The sequence below is a fragment of the Lontra canadensis genome, unplaced genomic scaffold, assembly GCF_010015895.1.
Source record: "Lontra canadensis isolate GAN:19392208 unplaced genomic scaffold, GSC_riverotter_1.0 scaffold32, whole genome shotgun sequence".
NCBI classification, from domain to species: Eukaryota; Metazoa; Chordata; class Mammalia; order Carnivora; family Mustelidae; genus Lontra; species Lontra canadensis.
In genome coordinates, this window is record NW_022631026.1 from 16,503,242 (window position 1) to 16,523,488 (window position 20,247).

The 20,247-nt window shown below is 37.4% G+C and overlaps 1 pseudogene; it reads left to right on the plus strand.

The window, feature by feature from the left end:
* Nucleotides 1-18,444: 18,444 nt before the first annotated feature.
* The window catches only part of LOC116873272, a 92,989-nt pseudogene continuing 91,186 nt past the window's right edge, over nucleotides 18,445-20,247 (plus strand).

Genomic DNA, 20,247 nt, shown 5'->3' on the forward strand with positions numbered 1-20,247 from the left:
CTCTTAACCACCTGCCAGATCCTCAATCTTGGTTATTATATTCCTCTAAATTCCAAAACTGCAAGCATGGCACTTACTTACAGTATGATTTATTACACCAAACCCAGGCTCTGCTGAGCCCCTCTGGTTTATTATTAATAAGGTACCTGTGAGGTCACCATCAAATCTCAACAAGATACAAGGTTCCAGAGTGCTAGCAATGAAAGAAAATCTTGGAAGAGGAATTCTCTTCCAGATTTGTGCCCAGGGCATTTGGCAAAATTAAACAAAAAATGTACATCAGCAGTTTTGTGTGTGGAGTAGAGTATCATGTTTTGCAATTTTTAAAACCCAGATGAAAAATTATATCGCTGTGTATGAGAACCATTTAGATAATCAGCTACCTGCTTTCCAGTGGGACTTCAGGAGTTCATTCTTGTTATGGAGAACAAATGTGGTTGCAAATTAATGGAATCCTTCTCCTTGGAACTGGGGGAAGTTAAACAAGATTGGAAACTGAATATCTACCTGGAGTTAAGGAAGGACCTAGATTACTGGGAGGATGCAAGTCATTGCAATGTTTTAAACAAAGGAATGGGCAATTTAAGTGATGCCCTAGTCATGTGTGGCTGAATTTCAAGAAATACACCTAACTTAAAATTATCCTGAACTTTATTTAGCAGCTATTATGGGGTCCAGTATTGTGTTTTTTAATAAGGGGGAAATGTCTTATCCACAGATCTTGTTGTCCATAAGCTTATGGTCCATTTGGAAAAATCAAACAGAATATTTAGGGAACATAATTAATTATTGGTCTACATCTCACATTAAGTATCTGAGGAGGGTGGGTACATTCAAGGCAGGTTTTCTGGAAAAGATGAGGCTTGAACGCTACCTGGAGATTAAGCATTAGGGGACAATGGGGGGTGAGTAAACAAAGGGCAGGAATGGCAGTGAAGAAGTTGAGGACGGAAAGGAGAGAGAACTGTGAAAGCAAAATACTTCCAATTCAAAGGAAACATCTGTGAGTTATTTGAAGTCATGGACTATGATGAATACATGAGCTGTGACATCCTGCTCAATGACTGGTACAAACTGAGGTTAAATATACATGACTAATGGACAAATTGGTGGATAAATGATTGAATGAAAGGAGATCCGGACTTCTTTCATCTTGATTTGTCTACCACATCACCCCTTCCTTAGATGTCCGCTGTGATGTGAGTATGACTTCCCGATCCATGGTTTGCTATCAAGTACCACGTGCCAAACCCAGAAAATCTGAGATTAAATTCTAGTGCTTCTGTTTACCAGCTGGGTAACCTTTGGTTGGTTGGTTGGTTATTTATTTATTTATTTATTTATTTATTTATAAGTGAGAGAGAGTGAGTGGGAAGGGAAGGAGGGGGGAAATATCTCAAGCAGACCCCATGCTGAGCACTGAGCCTGACACTGGTGTTGATCTCAGGTCCCTGAGCTCACGACCTGAGCCAAAACCAGGAGTCAGACGCTTAATCAAGTGAACCACCCAGGTGCCCTCTTGGGTAATTCATTTTAACTCTAAGCCTCATTTTTTTCTCATCTCTAAAACAGAGAAAATACCATTCATCTTTCCTTTTCTATTAGGAAGACTGAATAAGAAACAATTGGTAAAGCACTCACTCTAGTGCTTGAGATATTATAATTTGATATTAAATTTAGGTATACTAGGAAGAAAATGCTACCCGGAAAAAAAAATGAAATGTCTATCCACAGTGAGTGTTATTAATAAATGTAAATTATTTTGAACTACAGATTCTTGTTTATGGGAATAACTGATTTCAGATTCTGAGATATGCAGGAGGACCAGTTCTGAATTGTAAGCTCCTGAGATACCAGTCGACATTGTTAAAACACATGGAGCAAAGAGGAACACAATCTAAGTATACTTTCTTAAGTATTCTCCCTTCTCCCTATACTTCTTTTTAGCAAACAAATGCCCTGCTGTTTTCTGGAATTGTTGGCTTTATCACTGGAAATAATTTGCAGCATGAAAGCTATTTGAGTCAGAGTCAGATATCTACTTACGTTAGAGAAGAAGAGCTTTGTTGAAGTCTGGAGTATTTCACTTAATAGAAAACTAGGAATGATCTAGATTCATTGGCAAGCACATTGGCTGAGAGAGTTTCTTAAGAGTATTATTTTATGCCTGGAGTTAATTGTGTACAATTCCCACACTTCACTGGCTAATTAACCCCTGAAAACAAGATACTATTTCTTACTTACCTTAGTGACATCACATCACTGAAATAATGGCTTTGTAGATCAAGCAAACTCTTCTTTCTTTCTCCCTTCCCCTCTTTCAGCCTTACCACTTTCCTTTCTTTTCATTTCATTATGTACGGAGCCTTGCTTCACCATACGATTGTTCGGTTTACTGAAATCTTTGGATATATTTACTGTCTTTCTAGATAAAAAGAATGAGGGCTTCTGGGTCTGTAGAGAAGTCTGCTGAGATTATTTCTGGATACACTTGCCACCATTGCGTGTAATGTTAGGAATTTGGGAGCCATAGCAGGAATTCAATTATAGAGTCTTGGTGATTACAAAAAAAGATTCTAGCTTTATCATAGGTTGGAGGAAGCGGATGAAAATAGAGATATCACTGAGATCATTATGAAAATTAACAAAGGCCCTTTGTCAGGGAAGAGGAGGAAACAAAGAAGCAGCAGAGGGAGAGATGAGCCTTCTAAAACCTCAGAAGTGTTCCTCAGTCTCCTCATGTCCATCGTCCTTCCCTTCAAAATTCATATACCATCCCTAGAACAGAACCATGTGGGTATTACATTAGTAAGGGCTCTCCAGAGAAACAGATTTAATAAAAGAGAGAGACTGATTGAGGCTGATTGATTCAGCATCCTGGAGACCTAGAAACAGCAAGTGTTTCAGTTCATTTTCAAAGGCAGGAAAGAAATGATGTCCCAGCTAAAGGCAGTAAGTCAGGAGGAATGTCCTCTCACTTGTGGGAGGTTCAGCTGTTCTATTCCCTGTTCTACTCAGGACTTGGACTAACTGGATGAGGCCGACCTAGGTTGGGAGAACAATCTGCTTTACTCAGTCTATAGATTCAAAGATTAACCTCATCCAGAAACATCCTCACACATACACCCAGAAGAACGCTTCAACAGATGTCTCAGTATCCTATGACCCAGTCAAGTCGACACAAAAAACCATCACAGGTATAAGCAGGCTTGAATGTCAACAGTCAGTAGTAGATCACATGAGTGCTTTGACAGTGGAAGAAGAAGAAATTTAACTCCTTCAGAGTGTGCTTTGTGCCAGTATCTGGAGTGAGGTTTGCCTTAGCTCACCATGTGCACGGGGAAAGAAGCCCACTAAAGACTTGATGTTTGTGAAATATGCCTTCCCTACAACCCGCTTTTTATTCCACCTATTCCTGAATGTAAGCTTGGATATGGGGTTGTAGGTAAACACTCAACATTTCATTCTGTATTAATCTTTTGCTGCCCACTTAGTGCCTATTGTGAGCCTTAGGTGGAAATGACAAAACCTACCTCAGCAGTGGCTCATTAGAGGCCAGAGAGAAATGGCCATAAAGAGTTATTTCAATGTTCAGTTTGGGGGTTAAAATCTATAAAGCTCCAAATATTATCTGCTTACAGGTTTTCTTCTTCTGCTGAACAGAACTAGAACTGGCTCATGTTGGCTCACGAAGGCTGAAATCTAGCTGACTATTTTGTTATCAGACTCACTTCTTTACCAAAGCTTTCATTCACTATTAGCAAAACAAAAGATGAAACAGTATCTTCCTGAAGCCACTTAAATCTTTCCCATTGAAAGAAACATAGGAGGCTAACACAGATGGTAGGAAGACAAACTATGGTTGAACAAGTTAGAGGTTTGGTCCTCATGTTGCTGCCTAATTGATTTGACTGATTTCTGAATTTGCCAGATTAGCATGCTGCTTTCTTTCAGTGCAGCCCTTTCCACTTAAAAAAAAAAAAAAAAAAAAAAAAAAAGTCCTTTGTCCCATCTATCAAAGACCTTGCTCAACACTGCACTGTGATGACAGGACAACACAGGTCCTGTCCTTCCTGCTAAAGCTGAGCACAAGAGGGAAACTAAAAGTTAAAGCCAAGAACTGTGTGGGGAGGTTCTCACATGGGAAAGGGCTTTCATCCCAATTTAGCTTAATGGGATGAAGTAGACTTTCAATATTTTGAAACACAGATTGACAAATTGATACGAAAAGAAAACAAGACCTTTGTAGCATAGAACCTCAATGATCTAAGAGACATTTTCTCAAAGTCAAAGATGATCACATTATTCTGCAAAACCTTGGTGTACAAATGAGACCTGTGCTGAGGTCTGCAGAGCATACGCACAAAGATGCAAAGACTAGAAGCACAGAAGTATGAAAACTCCATTCAGGCAGTATGAAATGAAGAAAACAAAAATTATTTTAACTACTCCCAGCTAGCCCTAGCTCCTTCTTAAAAAAAATCCATTTCTGCTTTTATTCATTTAAAAAAATTGCATATCTTCTGTTTGCATGCTACTCACTCCCATTTACTCTTCTAAGTGTAAGACCACAAGTTCAGGAAAGTTGTCTTATTCATATTTATATTTTCAAAATCTAGACCAGTATATGACATAAAGGCTTCCAGGAAACATATTTGGATTAGTTGACTAAAAACATACAAAAACTAGGAAATATTTGCACTTGCAATCAAGGAGAAACCAAGTGCAAACATATTCAGCTTGAGAAAGAAAAGGGTTAATTGACCCAAAAGTCCCACAAAAAAGAAAGGGTAGTCCACAGGGGTAAATGAATAAGGTCATTTAATGTTATCCCACCTGTACTCTTAGGCTCCAAGCGGCAGGGTTGAAAGTCAAGATTTGATGGGGAAATGTTTAACTGGTAACTTATGGAAATTAGTAAGAGGCTTGTAAATGAAGCATCAGGGGATGGTTCTCGCTCACATGTAACTTTTACCATGCATGGCATGTAAACTGAAGAGTATTACATTTCTCTGGTGGCATCCAACAGTACCAGAAGCAAAGGACAGATGGAAGAAAGTCTCTTCAACTGGAAAAAGTAGCTCACTGCTTCTACCTTACATAAAGCAGGAATGCTAATCCAGCAAAAACAAACAAACAAACAAACAAAACACATCAGTGTTGTTGCTAGTTTTAAATTTAGGATGTAGTCTTGAATAATATAAGCTAAAGTGAACAAAATGGGCATGAGAAATTGAAGCTCTAGCAAAGAACATGAGTGAGTGCTGGTAAATACAGGGATATGGAATTATAGTTACAATTGAATGGGATTTTTTCATACAGGAGAAGGGATTTCTTCCCCCAGGGGAAGGAGTTAAATATAGCCCTAAATAAGGAATGGGGTTTTTGTTTGTTTCAAGTTTTTAAATTCTAGTTAGTTAACATGTAGGTTAATACTGGTTTCAGAAGAATTCAGTGATTCATCACTTACATGTGTAAGTGTAAGTGCTCATAAGTGCCCTCTGTAATACCCATCATCCATTTAACTCATCCCCTGCTCACCTTCCCTTCAGCAGCCCTCAGTTTGTTTTCTGTAGTTAACAGTCTGTTATGGCTTGCCTGTTTTTTTTTTTCTTCTCTTTCCGTATATTCATCTATTTTCTTAAATTCCACGTATGAGTGAGATCATATGGTATTTGTCTTTCTCTGACTTATTTCGCTTCACATAATACACTCTAGCTCTACCCATGTCATTGCAAATGGCAAGATTTCATTCTTTTTGATAGCTTAGTAATATTCCTGTGTGTGTGTGTGTGTGTGCGCGTGTGTGTGCATGTGTGTGTGTGTGTGCATGCGCTACCACATCTTCTTTACCCATTCTTCAGTCAGTAGGTGTTTGGACTCTTTCCATAATTTGGCTGTTGTTAATAATAGTGCTATAAACATCAGGGTGCCTGTGTCTCTTTATATCAGTATTTTTTATGTCCTTTGAATAATACTTAGTAATAATAAGCAATAATTTTAATCTTGGTGGAAGAGAGGACATTTTTAGAGAAATTGTTCATGAAGTCTCCAAAATTCTTCAAGAAATAAAAGGCAAATTTGTTTGCTGAGAATTAAATTATGTACTTGGATAACAGGTTTAAGAGAAGACCTAAATTTTAAGAGTAACTAAGAAGAATAAGAGCAACCCTTCCCAGGAAGAAAACTGAACTAACTGCTCAGAGTTACCAAGACTCTTGCAATAGTGGACGTGGATCTAGTTGTCATCTACAGGCACAGTGGGGTTTTCATCAGAAGTTACCAGTCACCTAGGCATGCAAATAGAGAGTGCAGATCATGGCATACCCCAAGCCTGGGCTGCAAGGAGACAGGTGGCAGAGAGCAAGATGACTGATGCTTCTACTAAGAGAGGAGTTCAGATGCATCACCCCACTCAGTTGGTGGCACAGCTATTACCCTGACCCTGTCTCTTTGCACCTGTCATAAGTACAGAGTAATTTACCTAAAGTAGAGCCATCCTTTATATTCTTTAGGCCCCTCACCAACAATAGGAGAAAATTTATACCCTTTTCTATGGATGCTATGTGACATGTCCCTTCACAATATGGACACAATCTCCTTCTTCAACCTTACCTCTTAATAAATGCCTCTTTGCCTAATCTTGCTTCATGCTTTGTGGATTCTTTTCCAAATGGGGACCAAATTCTGCTTTCTCTATTAGGATACAAGGACTTCCAACTATAACTACTAGAATGGTTCAGTTCTCAGTAGGTTTCCACAATCTGTTCCCTCTTCTTAAAATACCCTTCCCCCCATATGTGGACTCAAAAGCATTGTTTTCCACACTTACCATATATCACTCTGTCAAGTTTCACTTCCTAATTTCAAAGAGCTTTGATGTATGCAAAGTAAACCTCTCTTTCCTTTATACAAATTTTATAACTTCCCCATATTTCCAAACTTACTTGATTATAAGTATGCATTTAAATGTTTCTCCTACTAGATTGTGATCACATTAATAACAATGACTTCCTAGCACATTTATTTATTTATTTATTTTAACCTCAGGACCTCTGTGAAACACCGAAGTTGCTCAATAAATATGCATTGGCCTGAAGACACCAAGACTGTAGACTTAGGTATCAGGGATAATGTGGATTTGAATAGTGAAGGGGCATGAAAAGGGCAACTCCTGACAGAATGAAAGATGCAAAGAGACCTTAGGTTTGGAAGATAATGACAGCCCTGCCTTTATAGACTGTTTCAGAGAGTAGCACATAATATGGATGCAAAGGTCAGGTGAGCCAGACTATAGAAATTTTTAAAACTACATAATGAAGATTAGATGAAATATTGTTGAAAACTAGAATCTCAATGATTAAAAGTTTGTATTCTCTTTTCTGTGAAACACTGGTTTAGGAGATGAAATTACTAAAAAAAAAAAAATCACATTATTCTAAAATTTACTAGTCTACCCTCTCCTCTACAACCACACTTAAAAGTATTTTATTTATTCACTAAGTTTTTAAGGGATTAAATTATTTAAAACATTAAAAAAATCCTACTAAAATGGAAGGTGTCATAATTAAAGAAAAATTAAATTACAAATGACAGAAGACAGGCACAAAAGAGCTCAATTCTATATGATTCAAATTCATTTAAAGTACAAAAACATGAAAACACATTAATCTATGTTGTCAGAAGTGAAGATAATAGTTACACTTAGATGTGGTACTGTTAAGGATAGACCAAGAAGGGAGTTTCTGGACTGCTGGATTATTTTCTTATTTCTGTGATTTAGGTGGTAGCTGAACACAGATGCATTCAGATTATGAAAGTTCATTGATTTCATTCTTTTTGATGGCTTTTTTGATGGACTTTTCCCTAAATGTATATCACTTTAATAAAAAAGATGTTTTAAAAGTACAAAAACAAGACTAAGAGTAAAGTTTGCAAAAAAGATAAAATACCCAGAAAAGGTCATTGTGTCTAAAGTAAAACAAAACAAAACAAAAACAAAACAAAACAAGACTCTAACAAATTTATTTGAAAAAGACAAATAACCCAAGAGAAAAATGGGCAAAGAGCATTAACAAGCAACTCCTAGAAGGCATACAAATGCCTAATAAACATGTTTTTAAAAAGATCTTTAATTTATTATTGATCTGGAAGCTGCAAATTCAAACAACTAGCTACCATTTCTCATCTAGCAGACCAGCAAACATTAAGAAGATGGATAATACCATAATGGCCAGCCTTTGTTGAGTGTGTACTATGTGATGACATTTTTCTACATGCTTTATTTTTTTTATAAACCTCATTGAACTTCTGGTCTCATTTCTAATCTCCATTTTACAGGAAATATTAGTACTTTTCTCAAATAGTAGGTAGTAAAGTTAGGCTTCGAAGCAAGCCATTGATCCCACAACTTACAGCCATTATTTTAACCACCATTTTGTATATTTTATGTTCTCTATTGGAATTCTGTATGTTAGTAATAAACATCTCTCCTTTACAGACACTGACCAATTCACAAATGAAACACAGGAGTAGAGGGGAATTAAAAATATATATTAGTTATGTTATGGTGGCTATTGAAATTGCTACTTTAATACTTTCAGGGAGCTGCCCAAGTAGCCCAATGCTAACTTAAAGACAATTCTTTCATGGCCCTTTATTTATTTATTTTTTTAAATTGTTAACATACTGAAGATTAAAACTAAGTCTATAGACATATGGCATTGAATTCATTTTATTGTGCAATGAAGTAGAAGAAATATTGGGATTATGGTTAAATTTAGTCATAAACTTTAGTTTTAGATTTAGTCATAAACACTGAGAGTGTAGGAATGCTACAACCCAACAAATAGAATAAAGATACTAAACAGAATAAAGATACTAATAGAATAGAAATAGAATAAATATACTAATTCCTTTATCTTTTGTAACTAAGGTTTACTGAAACATAGGAGGTCAGGAAAAAAAATGAAGAGAAAATAAAATTATAATGCTCTTATTGCTAAATAGATATTACTTTTAAAACATGCTAATTATATAAAATTCATATTACATAAAGGTATAGTACCTTTAGAAACCCACTAGAAGAAAATGTAAAAACCTTCAAAATTATCAGAACACACAAAAAACATAGCAAATAAAATCACCATATAAAGATTATAAAGCCTAGGAACACATCACAAAAAAAGCTGAAGTTAAACATATCTGTCCTATAGATACGTGAGTAAAATAGTTACAGTACCAAATGAAAGAAACAGTATCAGTTGGACCACAAATCAAATCTCCATACAAGGGATATACTTAAAACAAATGATTGAGAAAGGTTATTACAGTGGTTTGGTAAAATGTCCTTAACGCACACAGGCAGAAACAATAGATAATGATGTGATTTGAGGGGGCAGAGATTAATTATAAGCCTCTCTTACTTCTGAACTACATTGAGAACTTACTCAAGAATACCAAGATGAGGCACAATACAGTGCCTATTTTGGTAAAATTATATTGAGGACATTTCTTTAATCCCTGAATTGAATTTATCCACTCAAGAAAAGTATATGTAGGAGTCCTGGCCCTATGATCCTGTCCCAGGAACCAGAATTGACAGGATGCTTTAAGGAAGTGAGAACAGGGTTAGGTGAGAGACAAAGATTTAGATAGAGGGAAAAGCATGCATGTACCTTAGGCTGAACACTAACACTTGGCCCCTTATGAAAAATGACCACTGGAGTCTTCCAGACCAGTTTGTGAATGAATGATGTGATTATTCACGGATAGGGAACAGTGAAAAGGGCCCACATTTGGGGAGAGAGACAACAATCTGGTTTTATACATACTGACTTTAAGATGCCCAAGATAACATATCAAGAAGCCTTGATATATAAGTCTGGAATGAAAAGTAGAGCTTAGGATTTCTCCCCCTTTTCCCTTTCTCACTGTGGGAGTTTTGTTACTCATTTATTATGCATAAGATTAAAAAAAATGTCATTTCTTCCAGTGTCATTTCTTTGTAGTTAATATTTAAATAGCACCAGTACTCATCATCAGCCCTTTTTAGCATTGTGTTCCCATTCATGATTCTGGTTAGATTTCATGGTCAGTTGTTTTATTCTTTATTTTTTATGTTTCTCTTTAAAAAAAAAATTCTCCCCAAAATTCTTTCAGAGGTACAACAGTTCCCCAAGTTCATCCCTGTTTGAGAATATCTTCTAACATTTGGATATGACATAACTCAGCTTATCATGATAGTTTGGTCATATATTATTGTGTGCAGAACTGTAGACCCAGGCCTTTTTTTGTAAAAATTCAACATTGTTGCAAAGAATTAGAAAATGAACCTGATTTTTTTTCTTTTTTTTCACTTTGAGAGTTGTTTTTCTGCTTGGATGACTGAAAATTTCTTTCTCCATTCATGAATTTCAGTAATTTGTTGAGGATATGTTGTGGCAGTAGCTGTTATGTATGAATTCTTCTGCAAAAGACACATCCTATATTTGTTAAAATCAAGTACAGCTGCAATTATCAGCAACACCCAAAATAACAGTGAGTTGTCAAGATAACAGCTTAGTTTCCTCTCATACCAAAAAAAAAAAAAAAAAAAAGTCTGGAGGAAGCCATCATGTCAGTATTCGAAGCACCATAAGGAGAAGTGCAGAAAAATGAGCAAACCATGTTCCTCTGACAATATTTCTTGCAATTCATACAAACTTTTCTTGCTTCCATCCCATTGGTCAAAACTTAGTCCTATGGTCACACTTGAATAGCAAAAGCAGTGGGGAAATGCTGCTTTTATTCCAAACAACACTTCCCATATCCTGTTTGCTTTGATATGGTCTACTTGAATTATCTGACTCTTTCCCACCTGAGTGAGTCATTTGCCTACTTCTCTGAGCTGCCATTTAAGAGTGACATTGCATGCTTACTGTGTCTTTTCTGTATCCTGAAGGCATAGATGGAGTTGGGGGAAATGGGATTGCAGAGACAATACACTGCAGATGTATAACCTATAGTGAAAGTGTGGACTCTTCTGAGATCATTTAGCCTACTCAGGAATCAATCCTGTCCCCATTGAGTAACACCTTTGAGTCTCAGTCCGAATTAAGACACTGAGTTTCCATCAGAGAGAAACAGTCATGTTACTTACTCTTCCTTTCCCTTAGTGGTTACACTCCAACAGTTGTGGTCACCCTGTCACTAAGTCAGAAGAAGAGAAATGTACTGAAGCATGTGCGGGAAACTCATTTTTAAGGATTCAATCTAAGAGCTAGGGAAACTTCTCTGAGGCTCTTGGAAAATATGCAGAATCTGTGTGGAGCAAATTGAATAATTTTGCTAAGGTCCATGAAAAAGACTTGGACAAAAAGGAAAGATCTGGGGCACCTGGGTGGTTCAGTGGGTTAAGCCTCTGCCTTCAGCTCAGGTCATGATCTCAGGGTCCTGGGATCAAGCCCTTGTCGGGCTCTCTACTCAGTGGGGAGCCTGCTTCTTCCCCTCTCTCTGCCTGCTTCTCTGCTTACTTGTGATCTTTGTCTGTCAAATAAATAAATAAAATCTTAAAAAAAAAAAGTAAAGATCCAACATTAAGTTGAATGGCAAGAATTTATATGGAAAAATTTGTAAGAAGGAAAAAATGCTAAGTATTAATTTACAAACATAATACAAATCAACTTTATACTGGCATGATTACCTTAAGAAATGAAAACAAATGCTAAATTATATAAATTATTTATATGGAAGAATAAATGTCTAAGGATTGCAAATAAATTTTCATTTTAAATAGGGTAATGGGAATAGGTTTTCTTTCCCAAAGAGTAAAATATATTTTAAAGCTATAATAACTAAAGGATATGGGACAAGTTCAAGAAAAGGCAGAGGCATCAATGCCACAAGTGGAAAAATCAAGGGAAAGAATATATTACGCTTATAATATACAATCAAGCAAACTGTTCAAATCCAAGGGAAAAGGGTATTTTTTAAAAATTTTTATTTATTTTTTAAATTTCTTTTCAGTGTTTCAGAATTCATTGTTTATCCACCACATGCAGTGCTCCATGCAATACGTGCCCTCCGTAATACTCACTTAGAAGAACTAAACCTGAAACTAATGTAATATTACCTTTCAAATATTCAAATTTAAAAAAGAAAACCTAAACCCTAACACCAAAAAAAGGTAAAATGTGTTAAATATTCAAATTTAGAAAATGTGACCAAAGACTAAAAATACTTTACTAAATATGCATTAGTAAAAAATATATTCTTACAAGAGACCAGTAAAAGTAAAATAGGAAATTTATATATGATCAGTGAATTGTATTTAGGTCAATATCCTGGTTGTGATATTATACTATAGTTTTGCAAAATGGCTCCCTTAGGGGGAACTGGGAAAAGTATACAAAGAATCATTCTGTGTTCTGTTTTGTTTTGTTTTTATACCTGAATGTAAATCTATAATTATCACAATAAAATATTTAAATAAAAACCTATGAAATTGGAAATAAATCCCACAAATGTGTAATAGCACAGAAAATGTTGAGGCTCCGGACCCAATAAACCCTAGACTCCTCCCTCCTCCAACCTATATTGTTAATGTTTATACTCATTCATTACAGCCTTTGAGTCATTGTAATGAGTAAGAGGAGAACTGGAACTAGAATAGAGAAAAGCTGTATATTGATGCGCATTAAATATGCCCTTTGCAAAATTTTGCTTCTTTAAGATAATCTTGGGTCATTATATCTTTAGCTCCAATGGTGATTTATTAGATATCATGAAATCAAAAAATTCAACTGGCAGTTACAAACCAAACACGACTTTTCCTTGGTAGGAACCATATAGAACCACGAATATGAATTTAGGTTTCAATATTTATATATGGAATATACGGGTAAGTGAGAAAAGCATATTATAAAACAATACAAAAAGTGAGATACTATTTTGAAGGAAACACACACATACATATGTATATGTATTTTACAGAACATTTTTTTGTGACTGTAATGATCTTTCTTTGAAACTTTTATGCCTTCTCTCAGAGTATGCATAAGATCCTGAACACAGTGAAGACCTGTAGCAGAGAATGTTCATCACAGAATGTTTTCTGCAGAATATTTTATACCCCTGCTGCCTGGTTTCTCCATCAACTTGAATGACCCCTCAAAGCATGAAGTTGTGGTTATACTATTTGGCAGCTTCTGGCTCCTCAAGGTCCCATTTTTCAAACCTTGATCTCTGGCCTGCACTCATTTAACTTCTGATCATAATTTATTTAATAAGCTTCCCTGATTTGCCCTCCTTTAATTTCTGATTATAGTTCATTTGTTTGCAAAAACTCACTTCAGATGAACAGGTTTCCCTATAAAGAATTTAAGAACCAATGTGATTTTCCCTCCCTATAACCTAGAGCAGGAGAAGGAAGAAGGACCATCATTCTGCTCAATGAAATGTTGCTGATCTAGCCTGTGCTTTAATTTCTTTCAAGGATTATTATCCTTTCCTTCCTTATTTCTTATTAACATCTCCTCTCTTATGGTCTGTTTACTTAAAAGGAAATATATCCAACTTTTTGGGGGGTGAACACAGTGCACCAACTACATTTTTTAGCATCATGCTGACATGTGCTCAACTGGAAAATTATTCCCATCTCAACCGCTTGTCTTAACAGATCAATGTGAATGTAAATGAAGGAAATGAGTGAATAGAGATTTATATTTTTATCAAAGGAAAAAACTGTACAAAATAAACTGAATCCGGTGTCCTACTTATCCAGTCTCAGATGCTGTGCCTGGGTTTACAGAAACAAAGCTCAGCTCTCTAGCAGAGGAGGACTCAAACTCATCTTCTCACTCTGCCTCATCTCTATTTTTTATCCTCAACAGATTCTTGGGCCTGCCATGTTTTCCTCACCCTACTTGGACTTTTGACATTTCTCAAGGCTTGGCCTTCAACGCTGGTCTTCTGACCATCAGTAGTTCTATCCGCTACACTCTGACTCCTGGGTTTTCCAGGCGTTACAAACCTAATGATCTCTATTATAGTTTCTTACTCCTATCTTAGTACACAGCAGACCATACCTGCAAGTCTTCTTTGCTATAGGACCAAAAAAATTCATTACCTTGACCCCTTCTCCCAGGCATTCAACTGCTTTGCTAATCTACTAGGGGCCCACTGAATATATTTTGTGTCATCAGAATCATTCTATATGTCACAGAGAAACAGAAAATAAATCTTAATATGGTGACTAAGAAGTTACAGTCAAATTGAGGAGCCCTGCAATTACAGAGTCCATTGTTGATGCAAAGATTGACAATCAAGTGGTTAACCTGAATTTAGTGTTATAAACACTAACTGGCAATCAGCTTGGGACCAATTAGAAATACTGAAGAATTAAATCAATTCCATTGAATTTACTTCAGATCATATGGCTGACAGCTAAGTGCCTTGTGGTAGAATTTTTTTCCCATGTTAATATAACCAGTGGATAAGTTTCCACCAATCTCAGTGCCTGGAGCAGTAGTTGACAAGTCCTATGGGTGGGAACACTAGGAAATACATTTCAGGGAGAATGAATGACAGAAAGTTATAGCTGTACTCAGTAGAAATGATGGTAGACTCAATTCACCCTTAATTAACAATTCAATTTAGTTTACAGACAACGTCCTCCTCCTCGCCCCCACCAAATTCACTATGCAGTAGTTACTTAGACAATGAGGCACAATTTTTTTTTTAAAGATTTTTATTTATTCATTTGAGAGAGAAAGAGAGCATGAGAAGGGGAGAGAGGCAGAGGAGAAAGCAGACTCTCCACTGAGCAGGGAGCATGATGCAGGGCTCGATCCCAGGAACCAGGGATTACGATTAGAGCCGAAGGCTGATGCCCAGCCATCTGAGCCACCCAGGAGCCCCTGAGGCACAAAATTTTTTAAAAGTTTAAAATTCTGTGGGGCACCTGGGTGGCTCAGTCATGAGACATCTGCCTTTGGTTTTGGTCATGATCCCAGGGTCCTGGGATGGAGCCCCTCATCAGGCTCCCTGCTCCGCAGGAAGTCTGCTTCTCCCTCTCCCACTCCCCCTGCTTGTGTTCCCTCACTGGATGTGTCCTTCTCTGTCAAATAAATAAATATATTTTTTTAAAAGTTTAAAATTCTGTGTTATTGGTAACTATATTCATAAGTAGTATTGCTGATTTTGAGTGGAGAATAGAATCCCATATGGCAAAAGCTCTTCTGTTTGGGATGCAATGTTTTTAGTACTCTCTTCAGGACCCTTAAATCTTTAGAACAATAATTTTGTGACACTTTTGTCATTGGTGACATTAAGTGCAGAATCACTTACGGGAATCATTTATGACTCAATGACCATTCTGATTGATACCATATGTACAACTGAGTGTACAGAAATGTCATATCATTATGATTATAGTGAAAAAGAATATAGCTGCCTTTAATGGAATATTTACTCTTTGCTAGTTGCATGTAGACATTTTATTTTAAATATAATCATCAAGTTGAAAAAGGAAGGGGACACTGGAGATCTAAGGCCCTATACTCATACACTCATTCTTACTGTTGCCTATGATTTAATACTGCTGTGCTAGACACTAGAAATGGTCAGTGTTACTCTTTTAGGTGGCAATGGTACCATTTCAGTAATGCCAGGATAATTAAACCCTCTTCAAAAAAACACACTTCATTTGAGATAGCTGAAGGCTTTAAAGCTTATCATTAATGGTCTATTTCCACACTTCCAATATGGCAGGCACTAGCCACGTGTGGCTCTTTAAAGTTAACTGAAATGAAATAAAAATAAAAGTTGAGTCCCTCCGGCATACTACCCACATTTCCTATAGAACATTTCTACCATCACAGAAAGTTGTATTGAATAGCAATAGATACCTTTCATTGTTTCTTATTAAAGTGCACTAACCAAGCAATCATTCATTATTTATACCTTTAGGACAAAGTACGTATAGATCCTTTCCTTTTTTTTTTTTTTAAGATTTTATTTATTTATTTGACAGAGAAAGAGAGCATAAGCAGGGAGAGCAGCAGAGGGAGAGGGAGAAGAAGGCTCCCTGCTGAGCAAGGAGCCCATTGCGGGGCTCCATCTCAGGATCCTGGGATCATGACCTGAGCCAAAGCAGACACTTAACCAATTAAGCCACCCAGGTACCCCTAGATCCTTTACTAAGCCCACGTTCTGATACATAGAAAGGGAAGGGGACATGAAGGCATTGAGGAAAAATCTTCTTGGCTTTTCCATTTTAAACATACTCAACTCCCAAGCTATGTGCTCACACTTACAGCATATATATTAAGTCTGTAGATCTGACAACTGATCCTCCCTCTGAAGGAAGACCCTCTGTGATTCCCCATCCTATTATTTTAATTGACACTCCACTGTTTGGCATTACCAAGGATACTGGTATGAGCGAACCTCACTCGAAGAAAATATAACACCCAAAACAAATGCTCTTGAGTCGAGATGGGAAATCAATCTCAGAAAGGCCAGTGGGAGTGAGATGGTCTGAAATGCTTCTCTGCCCTTGTGTTGATCACTCCCTCCTGTGTATTGGGAATAGCACAGACCTTGGAAGTCTCCATATATTATGCTTTGGTAAGTTTAGAGCTTGCTGTCAAATGGACCAAAGCACCACTACAGGTGCACACACACTTAGCAAAAAAATAAATTAAAAAATAAATAAAAATAAAATAAAACAAACAGTAACACCCAGAGAAGCCAGCAACTCTCTTTGAACAGAGCTTACTTTCCAAATGAAAGCAAAACTCATCACTTCCCCGGTTAGAACAGCTGAGACCCATCAACCAACGGAAAACAATTTGTTCGGAGTAGAAGCTGTCACCGGCTATTACCACGTGGAACGTGAAGCGCCACGGCAGACCTCCGCTCCCCGAGTCGGGCGGGCCTGCTCCCGCTTCACTTGACAGCTGTGGACATTGGAATAATACAAAACATAACCTAATCAACAGACTGTGAAAAATCTGAAAGCTAAAGACAGATGTTCCGCTGCGATCACCACTTTTCATAGTTAATTATATTTACGAGGGAGGGAAACAAGTGATGAGTCCAACTCCTTGAAGAAGGCCTCCTTTACTAGCAGTGGGGGCGGAGTGTGGAGTCCTCTGTCAAATGGTGGTCCTCAGATGGCCGTAATCTGAGCTCTGGTGGCAGACGAGCCTGTGTGGAATTGGCCTGTTTCGTGCAACAACTTCCGTCCATCACGTTGTTTTTAGCTGCCTCATTCGACCTCCCTGTTCTGTCCCAGATAGGCTAACGAGGTCAAATCTATATCTAGTAGATACTGAGTGCGTTTAGTGGACACCAGTCACTGCCAAACAGACTACAGGCAAGTACATTTTTTCCATCTACCTTGAAAACAACCAAAATTTCCTCTCCTATTGTGAATGTACAAAGAGCCCAAAGAAATCCCAGAAACGGAAAAGGAAAATGCTGTATTATCTGTTCCAGTGACCAGTACCAGGAAATGGCTTCTCTGTAAGTTAATTAGGGGGTCACAAACTTACCCGCCTATAGAGAGCAAATATACCAATCAAATGTCTACTTTTGTTTCTTTTTTTTGAATGTCAGATAGTGAAATACTTCTTAAATCACAAGGGATCCTATTACTAGAGAGTATTATCTATCTTTAATTTTTCAGTAATGAATCAATAACAAAGTGACTATTACTTATCATTTATGTCACTCCCTCTATCGGTCTGGGGAAAGGAGTGGCTTTGAGTACTAGTACCTGATATTCAGATCTGACTGCAAGATTTGAAGTAAAAACACATGCCCTGCCATTAATTTAAGCAATTCCCTTCACTTCAGTGGAGATCAGTTTTCCTGTCTGTAAATCATAATAATTATACTATCCACCATTATTTATAGGAATATTATGAGGCTAAAACAAGTTGAAAGATATTAAGAATTCAACACAATATAAAAATATGAGGTAACATTCAACTTTGATAATTATTAGCAGCTACCATTTTTCTTTCAAAGGTGCTTTTTGCTATGGAAAAGAAAAACAGTGCTTCCATCATATGATTATTAATCTTATAAATGCCACTACCTATAATATTATTTATTACATACCTATTCCAAAACAGAAAGATATATACTGAATAAACTATGTCTAAAAGCTATGTGAGATAGACACACTTGCAGGCCCTGCTAAAATCCACCCCCCCATTTTTTACTAATAATGACCCAGTTCTAGTTGTGGGCAGCACCACTGCCAGCCCCAAGGTCAACACTCTTTTTCCCAGAGTCCCTTGCAGCCGGTGGTGGCCATGTAACAGGGCACACTGTGGCAGAGCAGCAATGTCCATGGGGAGGCTCTAGGAAGAAAAGCCTTTGCTTTGTCTATGAAAGGAAACAGAGAGACTGAAAATTTCATCCTTCTTATATCTACCCCAGACCTTAGGCAGCATGTCTGAAGCTCTGGAAGAGGGGACAAGGATAGGAAAAAGCCAAGGGAACTGCAGACTGGTTGTCAACAACACTGTCAAAGGAAGAAACCAGTCCTGGCAGTTGACAGGGTCTACATCTCTTTTTGTGTGAGATCTATAATCCCCAACTCAGTTCTATCTCTATAAACTGGCTTTCTGGTACTTGCAGCCAAACACATTTCCCATTTAGGAAGGAGGTGTTACTATCTTTATTTTTGCTACCCAGCAAGCTCAGATGAAGTCCTGTCCCTTTGATTCCAAACTCTTTGCTGTCAAGCCATATGCTGCAAGGCATGAGAGCCCTTGGTTTAAACAATGAAGTGAGAAGCCATTCATCTTTCTGGAAACCAATTTTCCCATCTATAAAATAGGGATCATAATAAATATTTCATTCATTTTTTAAGGGTCGATGGAAAAATTTATAATATAAAAGAGTATTCTACAAAATATAAATAATATAAAAATAATAATATAAACAGAGTATTCTACAAAATCCAAGAATAGAAATTAGATCTATATTATTATTAATGCAGATTTAAGACTTCACAGATTCTGTGGGGCACCTGGGTGGCCAGTGGGTTAAAGCCTCTGCCTTCGACTCAGGTCATGATCTCAGGGTCCTGGGATTGAGCCCTGCTTTGGGCTCTCTGCTCAGCAGGAGGCCTGTTTCCTCCTCTCTCTCTGCCTGCCTTTCTGCCTACTTATGATCTCTGTCTGTCAAATAAATAAATAATAATCTTAAAAAAAAAGAGACTTTACAGATTCTGATCATAGAATACAATTTTAGAACATAAAGTGTCATATTTCCTAAATATTCCACCTGCGAAAGATCAATGATGGCTGAATCCATTTCATAGTTCTCTCAAGAAGCCAGAGATGACCTAACATCTCTTTTTTTCTGCTGGGTTCTCCTTGGAAGCTATTTCCAGTAGATGATGATTTCTTTGGCTTTCTGCAAATCTAAAGACCAGTTAAAATATCACAGTATTGCCTCTTGAGCCTTCCTAAGCAGAGAAATCAGGGAGATTTACGAGTTCTTGTATTTCACTCATTTATTACAGAAGCTACAATTTGACAGCAGAAGATACACAGGACAGCAGACTGAAGAGCCATACAATTAAAGTAGATCTAATGCTAGAGTGTGCAAGGGCCAGTGCGGACCATGGTAGGTAGAGAAAAGGAAGAGACAGGAAGCAGTTGAGACTAAGCAAGAGGATGCCCTAAAATTAGCAGCCAAATTAACTCAGTGTGCATCATGCCTCATTTAGTCCCCACAGAAATTGGGAGGTAGGCATCAACACCCAGATTTAAAAAAGGAAGTGTAGAGCCGTTTGGTTCTTTGCTCAAATTTACACAGCGCTTAAGAAATATAGTTAGCATTCCAATCTCGGTGGCCTGAATTCAGACCCGGCTCCCATCTCAGCCACAAAGGTAAACTGCTTCCAGCTCCTACATTTCCCTGAGATGAGGCAAGTGCTACCAGATGTGCATGACGTTGTAAAGATTCACGGCAAATACTTCTTCTAAGGGTGAGCAGATGCACATACACATGCAAAGATCTTGCTCTATGAACCACTTTTATGTCTGAGACTGCTATGGTATTTTTAGATGGGGGCCTGCCCCCACCACCTCCCAAATACTGGCTGAAGTAAGTAAAAACAGGCACATGTGTTAATGTAGTGTAATTGTTTAAAGTTCAGGTCCTGTGCTCAGACTCAACTTGGACCTGGGTTCCAGGTCCTGAGCATTCCAAAACAGATATATAGTTTGTACACAAAAGCGA